The 19,226-nt window shown below is 39.2% G+C and overlaps 1 protein-coding gene and 1 long non-coding RNA gene across 5 annotated transcripts in view; one reads left to right on the forward strand and one right to left on the reverse strand.

Moving 5' to 3' along the window:
- LOC145986662 (uncharacterized) overlaps positions 1-19,226 on the reverse strand; it is a 176,183-nt gene that overhangs the window by 39,900 nt on the left and 117,057 nt on the right. For all 4 annotated transcript variants that reach the window (XR_014441599.1, XR_014441600.1, XR_014441601.1 and 1 more), the window contains one exon: positions 4,670-4,792. This is a non-coding gene — a long non-coding RNA (uncharacterized LOC145986662). The remainder of the gene's footprint in view (positions 1-4,669; positions 4,793-19,226) is intronic.
- Positions 1-19,226, forward strand: part of lms (lateral muscles scarcer) — a 270,244-nt gene that overhangs the window by 4,764 nt on the left and 246,254 nt on the right. The gene's annotated exons all lie outside the window — the stretch shown is intronic.

A 19,226-nucleotide genomic window follows, 5' to 3' on the forward strand; every position in this document is an offset into this window, starting at 1 on the left:
ATATTTATACCTTTTCCTCTACTTTACGTTGCTGAAAACCTGCAGCACATAAGTTTATCTGTGCTAGTGGCTTCACAATCCTGGTTTTTGATCGGGTACTTTCGTTATACATCGTGCTTGTTCGGGTTGGCTGTAAGATTAACATGTAAACGTCCCTGGACATTATATATTCTAATTTTTCTGCCTTGACCATTTTAACACCACGTTACGGTTACCAATAATAATAATAATATAATAATTCTTCCCTAACTTAAAATTTGCTACATTGCAACTCTTATTACAGAAGTATACAGCTTCTGATGATTTTTGTAAAGTAAAAATGTAAAGTATTTGGCATCAAGAGATAGAAAAAATAACAACCCACAGCGCTACAGCACCTTGGAGGGCCTTGGCTTACCTACCGACTGCTGGTCTCCCTCCCACACTGTTCCTCCGTCACCTGTTATAGCATGGAGGTCTTAGACCAGTATTGGGGTGACGGGTGATCAGCCCGACGAACCCCCAGCCGTTGTTGTAGGTCTTCTCGACCGGGTTACCGCTCACTCATTCGGAGCTTCCCAATTTCCTCACGATGGTGGGTTGCCACCGGCCCTCTACGTAGGCCGAATAAATTCCGACCAGAGCCGGATTCGAACCTACGCGTCCCGCAGCGAACGATCTCAAGACGAGTGAACGCCTTAACCCGCTCGGCTACGGAGGAGGACAGATAGAAAAAATAGGTATACATAATTTATTTGACACTAAATTTACCAGATTTGCTTTATCCTAAACGTTTGTGATTAATGTGGTTTGAAGTTTTGGACCTCTTGTTGTATTGAGGCATTTGTCCAGAAATTTTAATCTGCAGCGAGGGGGGGGGGGGGCTAGTGCGTTTTTAGAGGGCGTTAAATTAATTAAGCTCCAAAATGGCGGAAACGTAAGAATTTGTGGAATTTGTGAATTTTAGGAGAGAGGATAATTTACCGATTTATTTTCGAATGAAAGCGAAAATCAATTTTCCAGGTATTTTTATTCCACTACAAGCTGAAAACCAAAGCAAGCCTCAAGTGGAAAGAAAGATTTTCAAATTTTCCGCAGATTTTCTAGATGACTTTCTCAATTTCCTCTTCTCGCGATTCTTGGAGGAAATTTTTCCTGCTGGGGTCATTGGTAGCCGAGATGTTGAATGGTTGTCTTATTCTAGTATTTCTACAACTTTTGTGACGTCATCCATCGAATGGAGCGGTTTGTCTCGTGTAAAAAGTGAAATTCAAGCCGATATGCTTGGGAAACATGGACGTTGCCAGAAATTTTTGTGTGGGATCAGTTAGTTGCACTGTCGCTCGTTCATTTGTCACATCATCAGTTTCATCATTAATCTTCATACAGAAAACAGACTTACAATAAACGAAATAGAATGAGAACGTATGTAAACAAGAATATTGTAACATCTCTGGCTCTTCTTCATTTGCAGATTGGGAACGAGTCGTAACTCCCGAAGCATCCAATCAACAAGCGATCCCATGACGTCATCTCAGCCCAACACCTATCCCTAAGCCTCTTGTTCACGTTATGGGTTGTTGGTAGGCTCACTAAAGAGCGAGATTATTTCCGTAACATCTCTGGTGGTTGTGCATTTGCACCTTGCTAACGAGTCGTAACTCCCGAAGCATCCAATCAACAAGCGAGCCAATGACGTCAACTAAACGCAGCACCTTTCGCTAGCCCTTTTGTCCACGCTGTGCGCTGTCGGGAGGCTCGCTAGCTGAACTCGGTGCAGTCAGTAAATAACATGACTGTGTAATCATGTAGTTCGAGGATCACTGCATATTAGTAGATGCATCCCTTGACCTTGAAACTCTACTTCGAGAAGACTCAGTTTATTTCCTGACATCTCCGTTGCTTCCGATTTGCCTCAGGAGAGCTTCTGCAGCCCACACAGGTTGAACCCATTTGCATTTTTACAGATGGGGGTGGAGCAGCAAAAAACAAGTAACAGTCATGGTACATCACCCGACGAACTGTTGAGTACCCTCAGGGCGACACATAACTACTATCCTCCACCCATTGTTTGAGCTGTTTCTTTTCTATTGTTCAATAATTGAAATTGCTCGTATCCTAGCTACACTGTCAAATACTGCATGGAACTGGAGCAATGCAAGTGAGTATTCTGTATTTTATTTTCAGATTAGCAACAGTTCATACTTCTGTAGGCCAATTTAGTTTGCATTGAGATTAATTACAGTACTGAGAATCTATCTTTTGACACGACTTTCCTTAGTCGTCTTCCCTTTGGTTCGATTCCCAGCGAGAGCTCCCAAAGCTTTGTCGTTAATCCAGCGTCTTGAGGGCAATTGGGAAGCTACTTGCAAGGAAGAAGTAGCGTGCCTAGGTCTCGAATGCCAGAAAACAGCGGCGATGAGACTCGATGCGCTGACCACGCGTCACCCAACTAAAAGCCGCTTGCGTAATTGAGTTTTATCCTCAGCTTTCCTTATTCATTGGCAGCAAAATATGTCATAATTAAAGACCAAAAAAATTGACGTACGAGAAATCGAGAACATAGAATCACAAAATTCGTGATAAAATATCGTGAACAAAACCTCAAAAATTGCAATTAAAGAAAAAGGCGTGTTGTTTCTCAATGAAGCTTCATTTAACAGACGAACACAAAACACCTCGACCAAACAAATTCTAAAAACCTGATGAAGTAAAGAAAAACTAAACCTTTCATCTAAATTTCCGCTATTTTCACATTCTCGACACAGAAAAAGTTGAATCTAGAACAAGAAAATATGAACACATGATAACTGTATTAAAGCTTCGTACTGTTTTCATATCTTGCCACTGAAGTTAACAGGTTTGAGTCCCGACCTAGGCATAGGTGTTCTTTGCTCTCTTCTTCATCTCTGTCATCTAATCGTCACTCATCCTGATTGTCGCGATTAGCCAAAAGGGAGAGAAAAGAGACGCTAAATAACAAAAATACTTATGAACTCACCTTTGTGTTATTCTCCTATGAAATTTTCATTCATCCTCATTGCCGCGAGTAACATAATGACAAAAAAAGTTACGAAACAACAAGGAAAATGTATACAAATGTTTCCAAACGAATTTGCATGGTAAACATACTCTTTTCAAAGGATAATACAAGAATTCGCGGAATATTCACGTTGTATGACAGAATTAAAGTATAAACAAAGAAAGGAGCGAACTATACAAGTACCTAGTCATAACTATAACTCTATTCCTACTTTCTCTCCCTATGATCATAATCCCGAATCATTAGAAGCGGATATGACGAATAATTCTCTCTACAGTTCATATTTCAATTGCAAGCAAAAAGTTTGTTTGGAGTAACCAGTAATAGACGTTACCGATCAAACATTTGTTGAAATAGACGAACAAAAAATGTTGATATCACTAGTTCAATGACTATTTACCATCCCATCTTAATTACAATAATAATGCCATTGGCTGTAAATGTACTAAAGGAAAAATTTATACAATGCCCTTGTGAACCCAATTCTAGCACCGTCACAGTATTGTATACATTTTATATAATATATTGAATTTTAAGTAAGAATATACATACTGAATTACAGGAAAGTATTTATTTGAAACGTTAGGAATATTTGATTTCTGCCCTCTGTTGGGAAATAAATCAATTCTTAGTGAATGAATGAATGAAAAGTTTTGGGTACAGTTTTGCACCCTTCTCTTAGTAAAGCTTTGCTAATCAATAAGAGTCCATAGATTTCTACAGTGAATGGGAGGGTACTTTCTTTCCCCAAAGGTAACTTTTTGCCCCTCTCCTAATATTCACTCTCAGCGACTTAACAATTATTATTTTAATATGATAGATGTGAATACAATGCATATCAGAAACGTTGGAAAGATTTTATCCCCTCTAAATTATGATAAACAAGTACGGAACATAGGCAAAACTAAGTAATTAAATTAGCAAAGTAAAGAAAACTGAAGTTTTTTCACAGAAACCTTATTTTCAAGGCAAAAATTTCATTATGTTTTCGTGGTATACACAGGGTGTGGCAAAAGTCCGATCCCTTTAAGAGATTTCTTATTCTTTCCTTGTAGGTCGACACTGATTATAACCTATGATAATTATCTATGATCGATATGTGAGCCTGGATCGAAACTTATCTGCATCCAAACAATTATAACTATTTCTTAATTAGAGGATTAATGCAGAGCTCGAAATAGACATTTTCACGATTGATTGATTTGCTTAACTTTTTGTGCTACTTTTGGCTAACCACTCCGCCACGGGGAAGAAATTTTCACTAAACGGAAAGCTTTACTTTCGTTAACATTGTATTTTTTTTATTCTTTTTGTCTCTGATTACTACAGCGACGAGATTAACGACTTCTGAAATGACGTTCTGTATTAAAATTGATAATAGTTAATATTAAAATATTTACATAACTATCAAATAATGTAAAATGCATTGGACGCGTCGCAGTTAGCCAAAAGTGGGAGAAAAGTGACACTACATAAAAATCAAGTGATCTCGATTTTTAAAAAAGTACCCCTGTACACTTCAGTCAAGAAGAATCACTAAACACTTGAAATATACTATTATTTGCGTAACAAACTTTTTCACATAGTCTGGTGACAAAAGAAAAAGCGACACGGGACAATAAGCAAAAAAAAGACAGCTCAACTCACCTCACAGAGTCTTCTTTCCTCCTTGCCCCGCGAAACACTGAAAAGGCCTCCGATAATGGGCATCTGTCATCAACCCCTGTTATCCGCGGCCGCCATATTTGATTACCCCCTCTGCATCTTCTCCTGTAATTAAAACCCGGGATAGATTATCAACCTGGTCTAAAATTACAACTGAATCAATACAAAAAAAGAGAAATGTACACAACGTTACTCGTATTTGCAATTTTCCTCTTAATTCGTGCGAAAAAAGATCAATTTCCAACATGGGCATCAGAAATCGAAGATATTGTCTTGTGTATTTTCATTAAATTGCAAATTATTTCACATGCTGCTCAATTAAAAGATATTCGAGATTGTAATTGGGATAATTATTGGCACTTATACAGTCTATCCTATGTACTTCCACAGGTTGTTGTCTTTATACTGGTGGCTTGTTGCAGAGAGTAAGAATATCTGTGCCTTGTTGACGATATGGTTTCAATTGTTGTCTTTATACTGGTGGCTTGTTACAGAGAGCAAAAATATCTGTGCCTTGTTGACGATGTGGTTTCAACTGTTGTCTTTATACTGGTGGCTTATTTGTAAAGAGAGCAATAATATCTGTGCCTTGTTGCCGATATGGTTTCAAGTGTTATCTATATACTGGTGGCTTGTTACAGAGAGCAAGAATATCTGTGCCTTGTTGACGATATGGTTTCGAGTGTTGTCTTTATACTGGTGGCTTGTTTGTAAAGAGAGCAAGAATATCTGTGCCTTGTTGCCGATATGGTTTCAAGTGTTGTCTATATACTGGTGGCTTGTTACAGAGAGCAAGAATATCTGTGCCTTGTTGACGATATGGTTTCAACTGTTGAAGCTCACATTGCACATAGTGAACGATTGTAGTGATATACAATTGTTTGTGTGTTTGAGTTCGTCCAAGACCATCTTAGAGGCTTCCAGATTCAGAAGGTGATGGTTCGTCAGAGTAGGAATACCTGCAACTTGTTGACAATATGGTTGGTTGCAATCGTTGAAGTTCATTTTGCATATGTTGAACGCAATATGACGAAACACGACGCGGCAAGACGAGTCAATGTGATGGCTAATTTCTGAGAGCCGTTTCGTCCATGTTACACAGTATGTCTAGGTCTATCCTTTATAATTTAGGAAGCTACTAATGACGCATTATAAATGTAACAGTTTACAGCAGAGTCAATGTATCAGTGTGTTTGTAGAATATATGTATCACTTTTTATATGTTATGAACTGAATATATTTCAAGCAAATAATTTTTTTAAAAAAAAGAAAAGAAAGAAAGGGAGAAAAAAGGTAAAATGCTTCCCTGTGCTAGCACCACGCCATGAAGGCGTATAGGGGGTGTGGAGGTAACGCCCCACATTTTCTTGATCCGGTCGTGAGTGGGGGTGATGTGATCGAATCCGTGTCGCTTGCGCTGAGTCATTTGCGCCAAGGGTTCTTATCGGTTCATTTCCGCCGCGACATATGTCAGGACCTTCCTTGGTGGGTTTTCCCACAATCCGGAGTGTCATTACCGCCGCGCGCACGTGTGTTTATAACGTTGTCCAGTTATAGCTGTGTTTATCTTCGATTGAAATGGAAGGTGATTGGTAAATGAATGTAAGATGAAAGTATATATGAGGGCTCTACATTGGGAAATTAGTAATAATGTAAAACTGAGACTTGAGAGAGACGACAAGATGGCTGAGAATATGGAAATGATAGAAACAACGCACGGGAAAGCCGTCCCTTATTTACATTTCTGGATGCAATTTCCACTTTAAACAAGCAATTTGAAGAATTGATCCCTGAATCAGAAGTAGAGGAGGGATTCCTATTCATCATGGACAGTTCTCCACTCGATCAAAAAGGTTCAGTGTTTAATGACTACTTCGTGAAACAGTGGTTGTAGAATGAACATGTTCCAATATCTGTGTGGAACTGTTGCAACCAAAGACGCAGGACAAATAATGCCGTTGAGTCATGGCATTCAAAGCTTAACAAAGTCATCGGGAAAAGGTAACCCAATGTTTACGTGCTGCTTGAAGCCTTAAATGCGGAAACAAAGAGAAACTCGTCTGCAATTGAGATGGCAGAATTTGGTCTATTGGCCGGGAAGAGAAGAAAATATCAATACATCAAAAGGACAAACGTGTTAAGTGTGTTCTTTCGAAGTAAAGAAGCTCGGGCGATCTTGGAGGATTTTATCTAGTGTATAAATGATTAATAGTTAATAGGCTGATGCTGATTTATGTATTTTATGTTGTGGAATAAAGTTGATACAAGTGTTCCTGTGTAACGTCTTTTGAAATAAGTAAAGTCATATTTGACACTCTGGACAGGTTTAACATTTCAGTGTAAACACAGCTGTGCAATGTCATGTTTTAAGCCCACTTTATGCAGCATGTGCCATAAACACACGTGTGCGCGGCGGTGATGACACACTGGATTGTGGGGAAACCAGCCTAGGAAGGTCTTGACATATGTCACGGCGGAAATAAACCGATAAGAACCCTCGGCGCAAACGACACGACACTGGTGTGATCAGCAACACGCCCCTGACCGCCTTTACCCCCCAGGGTTTCCCCCAGGTACCCATGTCATTCGACGCTGGGTGGGCGCCGGGGCCGCTTCCAACGTTAGAAAAGTTCCCGGATTTGAACCGGCCGGGGATCGAACCCGGTACCTTTAGCATGGTTTGGTTAGAAAAAAGGTATTAACCATTTCCGGTCTGCGATTAGATGTTTGTGCCTCAAGTGAATGGATAGGTGCATGCGTAGATCGTTTTGTCGCAAGCTGTTCCCCGCGAGACTAAATTCCACGGACCTTCGTTGTTTTGTCGCAAACCGTCGCAACCTGTCGCAAGATGACTCGAGTCAAATGTTTCTCCCGGTGTGAGGCCCATAAAGGACTATGGTAAAACCTTCCCCGAGACGGTTTGCGACAAGAATGACTCGTCGCGTCGTGTCGGATCCGGTGTGCGACTGGCCTGTGCATATTCATTCTTTTCTCTTTAAACATTAACAACTTTCCATCGCCAACAGCAGCCTTACACTTGTAACGTCACCCGCAGATGGATTTTTCTAGAAGTCCGTTCCCACGGGCATTAGCAGCAATGTGGAACACGGGGAGTCGTGGACAAGAAGTAAGCGGTTTGGCCATCGGAGTGTCAAATTGGCAAACTGCGCACCGTCGTTTCTGGCGGGAATTTTCCGCCCGGTCGGCGTCGATTTGCTCCAGTCCAACGGAGAGGAGGACGAGGCTAAGATTTGGCCATTAGGGCTTTTATGGATTGATTGTTACATGGTTGGGTGGACAACAACCGAGTGCTGGGGTGATTTTTCAGCTTTCGCTCGCTGACGTAAAAGCTGCTCTGTCTTGTTACTTCTTGCGTTGAGGTCTTCGGGGAGAAAACAGTTGTTGCTAAGCGATTTGGTATCGTTGTGTACTTAAGGTGATAAGGTTCAACGGCAAATTGTCCTTTACCATGTTCATTCATCAAGCTTTCCGTAACGTGACGTTCGAGAATTGAAATTAAAAGCACCAATAAGCAGTGGTGCACAGCAGGCACGTATCTAGAAATACATTTGGGGGGGGAGGGTCCCAACCAAGTGTCGCAGAAATAATAATAATAATATAATATTTAAAAAAATAATTATATTGCAATTATATTAAATTAAATTAATACTAATTAAATATAAATTAATTAATATATTGTTGTTATTACAGGAGTAGGTAAAAAGGCGGAATAAGAATAACAACACGTATCCATTTTCTAACTTACCTGTAGTTAAGATCCATAGAATTTGCATACAAACATGTGCCCTGGCAAAGAAATTGTCAAATAATTGAAGAATTGAATATTTATTGAATAACAAAAAAAGGATGTTGCATCTGCGAAAAGTAAAGTTCCTGATTTATATTTTATGCAAATTATAACATGAATACTTGTGATTGATTTGCTTTATTTTACTTCGCTTCTTGTGCCACTTTTGGCTAATTTGCGAAGATGGGGATCAGTTATGATATGATGAAATCGATGAATGGACACTCGCAAACACCCATACTCAGGCCGGGATTCTAACCCGGGACACCTGGAGTCGCAGCGCGATGTGCTAACCACTCCGCCACCACGGGGGCCGGCGTGAATAGTGGTCAGAAAGGATAAATCTTTTTTACTGTTCTTCAAAACCGTATCATCCCAATATAATCCTTGCCTTCCAATAAGTTCAGAGGAAATTGATAGCCATCGATTACACAACAAATGCTAAACAAATGCATATTTTCATTATTTACTTTTTGTACTTGGTAATTCTTTCGGGGGACTCCAGGGGGACTGGAGTCGCCAGTACGGACTTGATTCATAGCACAAGTACATGCGGTCGGAAGTGGAAATACATCACAGCCGATGCATTTTACACATTTAAAGTTGTAGTTTTAGTTTATTTGAAATGGTCTCTTCAGCTGATGTATTTTGGGTACGTAACACGGGACAACAGCTGATGAAAGTAACCTTTGATGCATTTTTGTGTGTATTTTGATGTATCAAAAAAGTGGGGTGCTGATGAGGTCCCCCCCCCCTTTGCCTAGTATTCCTAAACACGTGAAAACAGGAAAAGATGGCAAAATTAGAACTGACTACTAAAAAATATACGTAACTCCGCCTTTCAAAAATCCTGAGCACGCCACTGCAGCAAAAGTGCCTCGTAATAAGTAGTTTATGCACTTGAATGTGTTACTACAATCTGCATATATTCCATTTTTTGAAAAACACGTAGAACGAAGAAGATGAAAAAAAATGACTTGGTTCCTCGACTTGGTGTTTTAAGTCCACTTATGCACAGTAAGGCTAATCGGGACTGGACCTACAGTTTAAAGTGTGATCCGAACCACTATGTGCCTCCACCGGGTATCGAACAAAAAAAAAGATTGAAAATAGCTGTGCACAACGTACTTACTCTTATCTTTGCGGTTGATTGTACAGTTCTAGCAGAACGCTTTTGATTTATTAATTGATTTATTTTACTTTGCTTCGCTTTTCTTCCACTTTTGGCTAATCGCGAAGATGGTGGATGAAAAGTGATGGGATGAAATAGATGAAAGGACAATGACAAGCACACATGGACAGGACACAATACAAGCCTCGCAAAAGAGTATATTGATACTGGTTTTGAATAAAGACGACAGAGTCTGCAAGAATGCAGTCTGGGGTGTATTAAGTGTAAGAGAGCTTGATATTTTGGTCACTGACGCTTTAGTAATAGAAAAGAGAGAACAGTTAAATCTACGATTTCTCGTGACATTACAGTGTGAGCAAAAGTTTAAGTCGATACTTAAGCTATTAATAGTTTATCAAAAAGTCATATGTTTCGACTCGTATGTGTTTCTTATGGAGTACGCATCAATCAGAGCATTTTTCGGAACAGTCAGCTCTTCAACCTTTCTGCTTTCCGTTCATTGTGCTTTCTACAGCTATAAGTGACATCTCGTAAAAAAATGAATACTTCAATTAGTGGCCGTGTCAGCTTCTAAGTGCATCTGGTCGCACTCCTTGAAGAAATGTGTATTCCTCGTTCATTTAGCCGCGAATATTGTTCTTATTTCGCATAAGAGGATGTCGATGGCATAAATTGGTCTATGTGGGTCGGAACCAGTAATGGTATCATAGTGAGGCACGGGGGCGGGCGCCCCAGTTCACCGGCACGCGAGTGCACGAAAAAGCCAGATCTGGCTCCAAGAGAGCTAAGTTGGCAACACTGACTCGGGAGGAAAAGCCGGGCGGAGACTGTCCCGCATGCACTTAATAATAATAATAATAATAATAATAATTGAATAGTTTTGTTTGTGTGTGTGTGTGTGTATGTGTGTGTGTGTGTGTTTGTTTGTTTGTTTGTTTGTTTGTTTGTTTGTTTTTTATATTGTGTAGTAGTTGTGGTGTGTGTGTGTTTATATTGTGTTATAGTTGTGATGTGTTTGTGTGTGTCTTGTGTAGTAGTTGTGATGTGTTTGTGTGTGTCTTGTGTAGTAGTTATGCTGTCTAATGTGTTTGTGTTCGTCTGGTGTAGTAATTGTGCTGTCTAATATGTTTGTGTTTGTCTTGTGTAGTAGTTCCTCCATTCATATCGGGGGTTAGGCGTAGAGCTGACAACTCTGCACTGTAAAAAGACATGTCAAGAAACAGAAATATAAGGCCATGGATGTTCCCAAGGTAAAATATTCCGGAGGTAAAATAGTCCCCCGTTCGGATCTCCGGGTGGGGACTACTTTGGGAGGTCCCTGGACTAAGGATAAGATCTACGTTAGGAATAAGGATATTAAATTAGGCACCTGGAATGTTCTGAGCCTTTACCGGCCTGGGGCATTTCAGTGTACAGTTCATGAGATAGTTAAGTATAAATTAGATGTAGTAGCTGTCCAGGAAGTTAGGTGGCCAGGAGAAGGAAATTGTAAAACTAAAAATTATACTTTTTTCTATGGTGGTACTGAAAATCATAATTTTGGAACAGGCTTTTTCATAAATAATAGAATTATCTCGGCTCTTAAAACAGTAGAATTTATTAATGATAGGATATCATATGCAGTTTTACAGGGTAGGTGGTGTAAAATTATTTTAATAAACATACATGCACCAACGGAAGATAAAGATGATAATACTAAAGATGATTTTTATACAGAGTTAGAACAGGTCTTTGATAAATTTTCTCAGTATGATATGAAAATTCTGTTAGGTGACTGTAATGCACAGATTGGCAAAGAAGATACATTTAAACCTACGATTGGTAAAGAAAGTCTTCATGAATTAAGTAATGATAATGGTATAAGATTGATTACTTTTGCAACCTCAAAGAATTTAATTGTGAAAAGTACCACTTTTAAACATAAAGATATCCATAAATATACCTGGTCTTCTCCAGATGGTAAAACTCATAATCAGATAGATCATATTCTCATTGATAAGAGAAGGCATACTAGTATAATTGACGTTCGTACACATAGAGGTGCTGACTGTGCCAGTGACCATTATTTAGTAATTGCTAAATTAAGAGAAAGACTCTCAGTGATAAATCATAAGCAACAAAATCTAAAAGTTATAAAATTTGATACAGGAAAGTTTGCTGATGAAAGAATTAAGAAAGATTACCAAATTAAACTGTCAAATAGATTTGAGGTTTTGCAGGATTTAAATGATGATGAAAATATAAATGAAACAGACGTAAATAAGAATTGGGAGCACATACGTAATGCAATAGAATCAGCAGCTAAAGAAAGTATAGGATACCATAAACCGAGAAAAAGTAAGCCATGGTTTGATAATGAATGTCATAATCTAATAGAAATAAGAAATCAGGCTAGACTTAGGTGGTTAAATAACTCGGATGATACAAATCTAAGCAATTATAATACAATAAAGCGAGAAGTTAACCGCACGTTTAGAAGTAAAAAAGAGATTACTTGAAAAGCAAAATTAACGAAATTGAAACAAACAGCAAAAATAAAAATATCAGAGATTTATATAAAGGTGTAAATGAATTTAGAAAGGGGTGGCAACCTAAAGTAAACTTGATAAAAGATAAAGACGGTGATTTTCTAGCTGACCCAAGCGATATTCTAAATAGATGGAAGAACTACTTTAATGACCTTTTAAATGTCCATGTAGGAGATAAATCAGAAGTAAATGAAGTCCACACAGCAGAACCTTTAGTTCCAGAACCTAACTTGACTGAAGTTAAAGATGCTATTAAAAGGCTTAAGAATAACAAAGCACCTGGCATTGATTTAATACCAGCTGAGTTAATTAAATATGGTGGAAATTCATTAATATGTCAAATTCATAAATTAATTTGTTTAATATGGAATAAAGAAGAAATCCCTCAACAGTGGAAAGAATCCATAATTGTTCCTGTGTTTAAAAAAGGTGATAAAATGAACTGCAATAATTACCGTGGAATTTCTCTACTCTCAACAACATACAAAATATTGTCTAACATTCTTTTAACAAGACTAACCCCATATGCTAATGAAATTATAGGTGATTATCAATGTGGATTTAAACGTAACAGATCAACTACAGATCAAATTTTTCACATCAGACAGACACTTGAAAAAAAGTGGGAATATAATCAAAATGTCCATCAGCTATTCATTGATTTCAAAAAAGCATATGATTCGGTCAAAAGAGATAAATTATATAATATATTAGTAGAGTTTGGAATACCTAAGAAGCTTGTTAGTATGATAAAAATATGCACCAGTGAAACAGAAAGTAAAATTCGTGTGGGTAATAATATGTCTGACAAATTTATAATTCACGATGGGTTAAAACAAGGAGATGCATTATCTCCATTGCTCTTTAATTTTGCCTTAGAATATGCTGTAAGGAAGGTAAAAGAAACTAAAGAAGGACTAAAATTAAATGGTGTGACTCAGTTGTTAGCATATGCAGATGATGTAGACTTACTGGGGGATGATATAAATACGATTAAGAATAATGCTAAAATATTTTTCAAAACTGCTAAAGAGATAGGTTTGGAAGTTAACAAAGAGAAAACTAAATATATGCTTACAGGCCGAAACCAAGTGTTAGGTAATAATCAAAATCTAATTATTGATAACAACTCGTTTGAACCAGTTTCCAAATTCAAATACTTAGGAGTAATATTAACAAATGAAAATTATATTAAAGAGGAAATAAAAAGTAGACTTAATTCAGGAAATGCATGTTACTTCTCTCTTCATAAACTTTTGTCTTCTCGTTTAATATCTAAGAAACTAAAAGTTAAAATATACAAAACAGTAATTTTGCCTGTAGTATTATATGGGTGTGCAACTTGGTCCCTTACATTAAAAGAGGAACATAAATTGAGAGTATTTGAAAATAAAATCCTTAGGAAAATCTTTGGACCTAAAAGGGATGAGGAGACAGGTGAGTGGAGAAGGTTACATAATTTAGAACTACATAATTTGTATTCATGTCCAGATATTATTAGAATAATTAAATCAAGAAGACTTAGATGGGCAGGCCATGTGGCACGAATGGGAGAGGAAAGAGGAGTTTACAGGATTCTTGTTGGGAAACCAGATGGTAAGAGACCTGTAGGAAGGCCAAGGCGAAGATGGAGGGACAACGTTGAGATGGACCTAAAGGAAATCGGTAGGGATGGAAAAGAGTATATAGATCTTGCTCAAGATAGGGACAGATGGAAGGCCTGTGTTGCTGCAGCCATGAACCTTCGGGTTTAAGAAGGCTAGAGAGTTAGTTAGTTAGTTAGTTAGGATGTCGATGATATAATTGATATATTTATTTACATCAGTAAAAAATGCTGAGGCTATACGTGGGTATCCAGCACAACACAGACTAGTCGCCAGAGCATGTACTGAGAAAATGTTAATATTCAGAATGATTATTGTATTGTATTTATTTACATTTTCCTTGTGCGAGCTGTACGCTGTACGCACTACATTAATTTTACATTACACACACTTTCTCTTCCCTCAAAGTCATGTATTAATATTGTACCTTCTTTACGTTAGTATACAAATAACTCTTAGCAGTTGATCAGATACAAAAGAAAAAATTAAACATAATTAGTATATTTTAACAATCGAAATATTGCACATGCAAATAAAGTTGTGTGTCCGGTTCATTCGGCCTCCTGTCTGGAGACTTACTTGAATTTGAATTTCTTTGTTGAATAATGTGAAAAACAAAACAGGACAAAACAAAACAAAACACATATACATTGCACACTGCTCGACCCACAGTACACGTATTACACGCTCGGTTCACTTTGTGCAGTTTCTTCGTTCTTATCGCTGTCCGCTAACGCCTTTCCTCGTCGCTCCCTCACTTCCCACAAATATCTTCCCACTCGTTGCACTATCTCACTTATGATTCCTCTTCTGTCTTCTACCACTTCCATTATTTCCCTCTCTGTTACGTTCTCAACCCACTTGTCTCGTAAATCACGCGTAGAGGGGCAGGCAGAGAGCAGATGCTCGCCCGTCTCTCCCTCCCCGCACAAAGAGCATCTAGTTTCCCCTGCTTCATTCTTAATTTTTACTTGTTTCCAACCCCCCAGTCTGAACCATGCTATCCCTCCCCTTTCTTTTTTGCCTACCAAATTTATGTATCTTGCTTTCCCCCAATCCCTTGATTTCAAATGATCTCTTAGTGAAGTCTTCGTCTGACAGTCGGCTAGTATTTCTTGTCTGTCTATGTCCATAAGTCTCCCTCTAATTTGATTTTCAACTGATGTATCTACCCTCCCTCCTGCTTCCCAAACCCACCCCATCCCAATAGAGTTCAACATGTTTTTTATATCCCTCGCCCAGTTCCGTGTATTTTCTTCTCTTACTTGCATTATCAGACATTGACCCTTAAGTGTCGTGTTACCCTCCCTTGCTAGCTGAAGCCAATACTTTAAAGTTCTCATCCTAGCTTGTACTGTCTCTTTGCTTAGACCTAATTCTTTAAGTACCCCACAATTGGCAGTACTTCTACTTACACACAACACTTTTTTGTAGTATTCTGTTTGAATGCTTGCGACTGTGCTCCCTCCTCTTGCCCCCCACAGTTCAACCCCATAGTTCAAAGTTCCTGTTATTATTGACTTGTACAAACCCTGAATCACTGAGAACGGCATTTGCGGTACTTTACTTATGGTACGTATTACTTGGTCTATTGCGAGCTTTGCTTTGCTTTTTCGTGTCTGTATATGTTGCGTCCAACTTCCAGTCATAGATAATGTTACTCCTAAGTACGTGAAACGCTTGACAGGCTCAATTACTTCCCCCCCGTAATTCCATTTTTCTTGTTTGCTGAAAGTATACCCATTTTTGAAAGCCATGATTTTAGTTTTTTTAATGTTAACTGTCATTTTGTATTTTTGGCACCCCTCGTATATGCTATTTAATCCCCTTTGTAGCCCCTCTATTGTCTCCGACATGATGACTATATCGTCCGCATACAAGAGTACAGGTATCTCTTGCTCCCCTATAGATGGGGTTGCGCCCTGCTCCCATGATACTTCGTTCGCCACCCAATCAATGAAGAGAGAGAATAAAATTGGCGACAGTATACATCCTTGTTTTAACCCGGAATGCGAGGGTTGTAATGATGATACTCTGTGGCCATCGCATCTCACACAAAATTGTACGTTTTCATAAATAGCTTGTAGCGCCCTTATCATGCGCGCCGACATTCTTTTTTCTTGCAGTTTCCCCCACAAAATACCCCTGTGGACTTTGTCAAACGCCTTCTCGTAATCAATGAAGCACGCGTACAACTTTTTTCGTTTCTCTTTAATTCGCTCAAGTACTAATGTGTGCAATATGAATATATTATCTAGGGTGCTATGCCCTTTCCTGAATCCTGCTTGTAAAGGGGAAATTTTATCAAATATTTCTGACCACTTTTGTATTCTACGGTTTAAAATATGCGTATATATTTTGCTCCATATTGGAAGTAAAGAGATACCCCTAAAATTGCCCGCGTCGCTCCTATCCCCCTTGCCTTTATATATAGGGCAAATTATTGATGTGGCCCAGTCCTTCGGGAAATGTCCCTCTTTGAAAATCTTATCTAGTAGTCTACGGATATTTTCTAACATATTAATGTCTTCCCCAATTGCTTTAAAGAAGTCCGTTCCGATATTATCCAATCCAGCCGCCTTCCCTTTTTTCAATTTCCCAATCGCCATTCTTAGCTCATCCACTCGTATATCCTCATCAAGTATCGGTATGTAGTCCCCTAGGAAGTAACGTTCCCGTGCAATTTCTGTTCGAGATGTCTCCCCCTCCCCTCCAAGTAAAGAACGACAGTGAGATTCCCAAATATGTGGCTCAATATGCACCCAGTTGTTTTTCTGACCCCTCAATGTGCGTAGAGCTCCCCATAATGCCGAAATATTCCTCTCCGAGATTGCCTTTCTAATTTCTTCGAATTTTTCAACTTGCCATTTTTCTTTTTCTTGCTCTAAAATGTTGTTATACGCTCTTCTGACCATGAGGTAGTTATTTCTGCCCTCTTCGCTATTTGTGTTTCTGTAGAGTTTCAGAGCTCGGTCCAACCTTTTCTTCATTATTTTGCATCTCTCGTTGTACCACCCCCCCTTAACATGTTTGCCCCCCTTCCCCTCTCCCTTTATCATATGACTTCCGGCCCTTTCGAGAATATGATATCCTAATCCCACTGCTTCCTGTATATTATTTCCCTCGATGGCTGTTTTAAAACGCTCTTGCAACATTTTTGTTACGTCATCGGTCATAATTATCTTGTATTGTTCCTCCCCCTCTTTAGTCCACACGTATTTGCGTAATATTTTCTCGGGCTCCAACGCGAGTTTGGGAGTGTCTACGTTACTATGAGTATCCCACTGAACGTCGATTTCAAGTGGCATATGATGCGATTGCGTTTGCGCCTGGACGTGAAAACCCTTGATTATTATTTACTAATGTGGGACGTTCACCGTCCTCGTGCCGTAAGAAAACTGTCACCCCTTGTACCGCCACTCGGAAACTATTAGGGATATAGAGATGAAACTTGTTGGCCTGATTTACCTACTTCTGGCCGTTTGTAAGAGATGAGAAAAAACGTCTTTACTATAGCATGTACTGGGTAAGCCTCCCGCCTCGTAATTAAGAGGTCTCGAGTACGATACGCGATGGGAGAAGAGGACATTTCGGTAAATTCTTGTTCTACTTGACACTGTAGGCAGTGCTCGAAGTGAGGAAAAATTTTGCACAAGCATCTCCACAGCTCTCATTGCCACCATGTTAAACCATGGGAGCAAAACTTAAAGACTTAACCAAACATTCTCCCAACTAACATTTTCCACTTCAAGTGCCGATCTTCACATCAAGTGCGACTGTAATTTGCCAAACTCTCACCGATGACTTCCCTAATGGCAGTACAAACTGGTAATCAGTATGACGTCACGAGGAATCGAACCCGTTACAAATAGATTACAAGCTTTCGAGGTTTCCTGGTGTCCTTGTTAATTCTTTCGGTGAACATAAAAAATGTTTAACAATTTTACCTTCTACGACAAATTTTCCGTTACTGGCAACACTGCTTACTTTTTTTTTTTTCAGTGGTGTATCGTGAGGTGAAGACTGGGAAAAATGAACATGAAATCAGCGTGCCCTTTCTTTCGCATTCCGCCCGTTGTTGTGGCTGAAGGACTCCTGCAGCTTTTCAAACAGCGGGGCGCCTGACACAAATGCACGTTAATGTGAAATGTGGCAACGCCGACAAAGAGATGTTTTCTAGACCCCCTGCCGGGACTCCGCTGCAGCCCGAGCTACTGTTCGGTGCCCGGCCATGTTGTCATAATTCTCTTCGCTTGGCCTAACCTAATTCCTGCCTTCTCCTTGCCTTGTGTGGAACAAGGTGTAAAAGAACGCCGTACCTTTGGGACAGAGGAGTGAACATTGAACATATGTTTATAAATGATGTGCATTTACAGATAGACCAATCAACCCCCCACCCCAAAGGCAGTACTTTCAATTATTTTTTTTAAAAAAAATTGTTCTTTTAAGTTTACTTAATGCACTAATCCGGATTGGACCTACTGTTTAAAGCGGGATCAGAACCACTGTGCAGTGTGCCTCCGCGGGATATTGAACCCAGGGCCCCTTGATTACAAGGCAACGACGTTACCACAACGCCATAGGGGGGACCTATTCTGGATTCCTGACGTTGTTCTTTTACGGACAAAATGTGTGGAAAAGTCATTTGTTCTTTTCGTGCAAATACGCTAATTGGGACAGGTCCTAGAGTTTTAGGTGAAATCTGAATCGACTATCTCCTCCTACCTAACTGAATTGTTAAAGGCACATGATTGATTTGGTTTATTTTACTTCGCTTTTTTGCCGCTTTTGTCTAATCGCGAAGATGATGAAATTGATGAAGAGAGACTCACAAGGAACAGCGATTCCCATGCCGGGATTCGAACCTGGGACCCCTGGCGTCGTAGCATGCTGTGCCAACCACTCAAAAGACAATCGAGAACGAGTGTAAATGTTAAATTTAATCGTAATATACAAACACACTTCTTTGTCCACGCCTGAATCGAGCATAGCATCGATATAGCACGACATCGATAGTCTAGTCTCCCTCCCCTCCCTTAAATAAAAAGTTTTAATTGTAGGATGAAATAATTTGCTTTTTTTCCAATGTCCATTAATTGAACTAATTGCAATCAAACTTAAATTAATAGCACCTATCAAATCAGCAATGATGTGATTGCTTTTAGCGAAAAAGAACAACTACCTAATGGAGTGCTTACCAAAAGAAAGAGATATTTACAGTCGGGAAATGTCGGCGCAAGACCTCGAAGGAAATGACTGTCTCCAATAAATCCGGCAGGGGCGTCGCCACTGGAGGAGCGAAGGTGGACTTAACCAAATAGCAATCCCCCAACACACACAGAAGCATGAAGAAAGATATAATTAGGCAGAACAAAAGAGAGAGTCAGACAGAGAAACGGAGAAGGAAAAATAAAGTAAGAGGTGGAGAGAGAAAGAAAGAATAGAGTTTGGTATAGAAGCAGAGGAA

The sequence above is a fragment of the Lepisma saccharinum genome, chromosome 1, assembly GCF_977018435.1.
Source record: "Lepisma saccharinum chromosome 1, izLepSacc3.1, whole genome shotgun sequence".
Classification (NCBI taxonomy): domain Eukaryota; kingdom Metazoa; phylum Arthropoda; class Insecta; order Zygentoma; family Lepismatidae; genus Lepisma; species Lepisma saccharinum.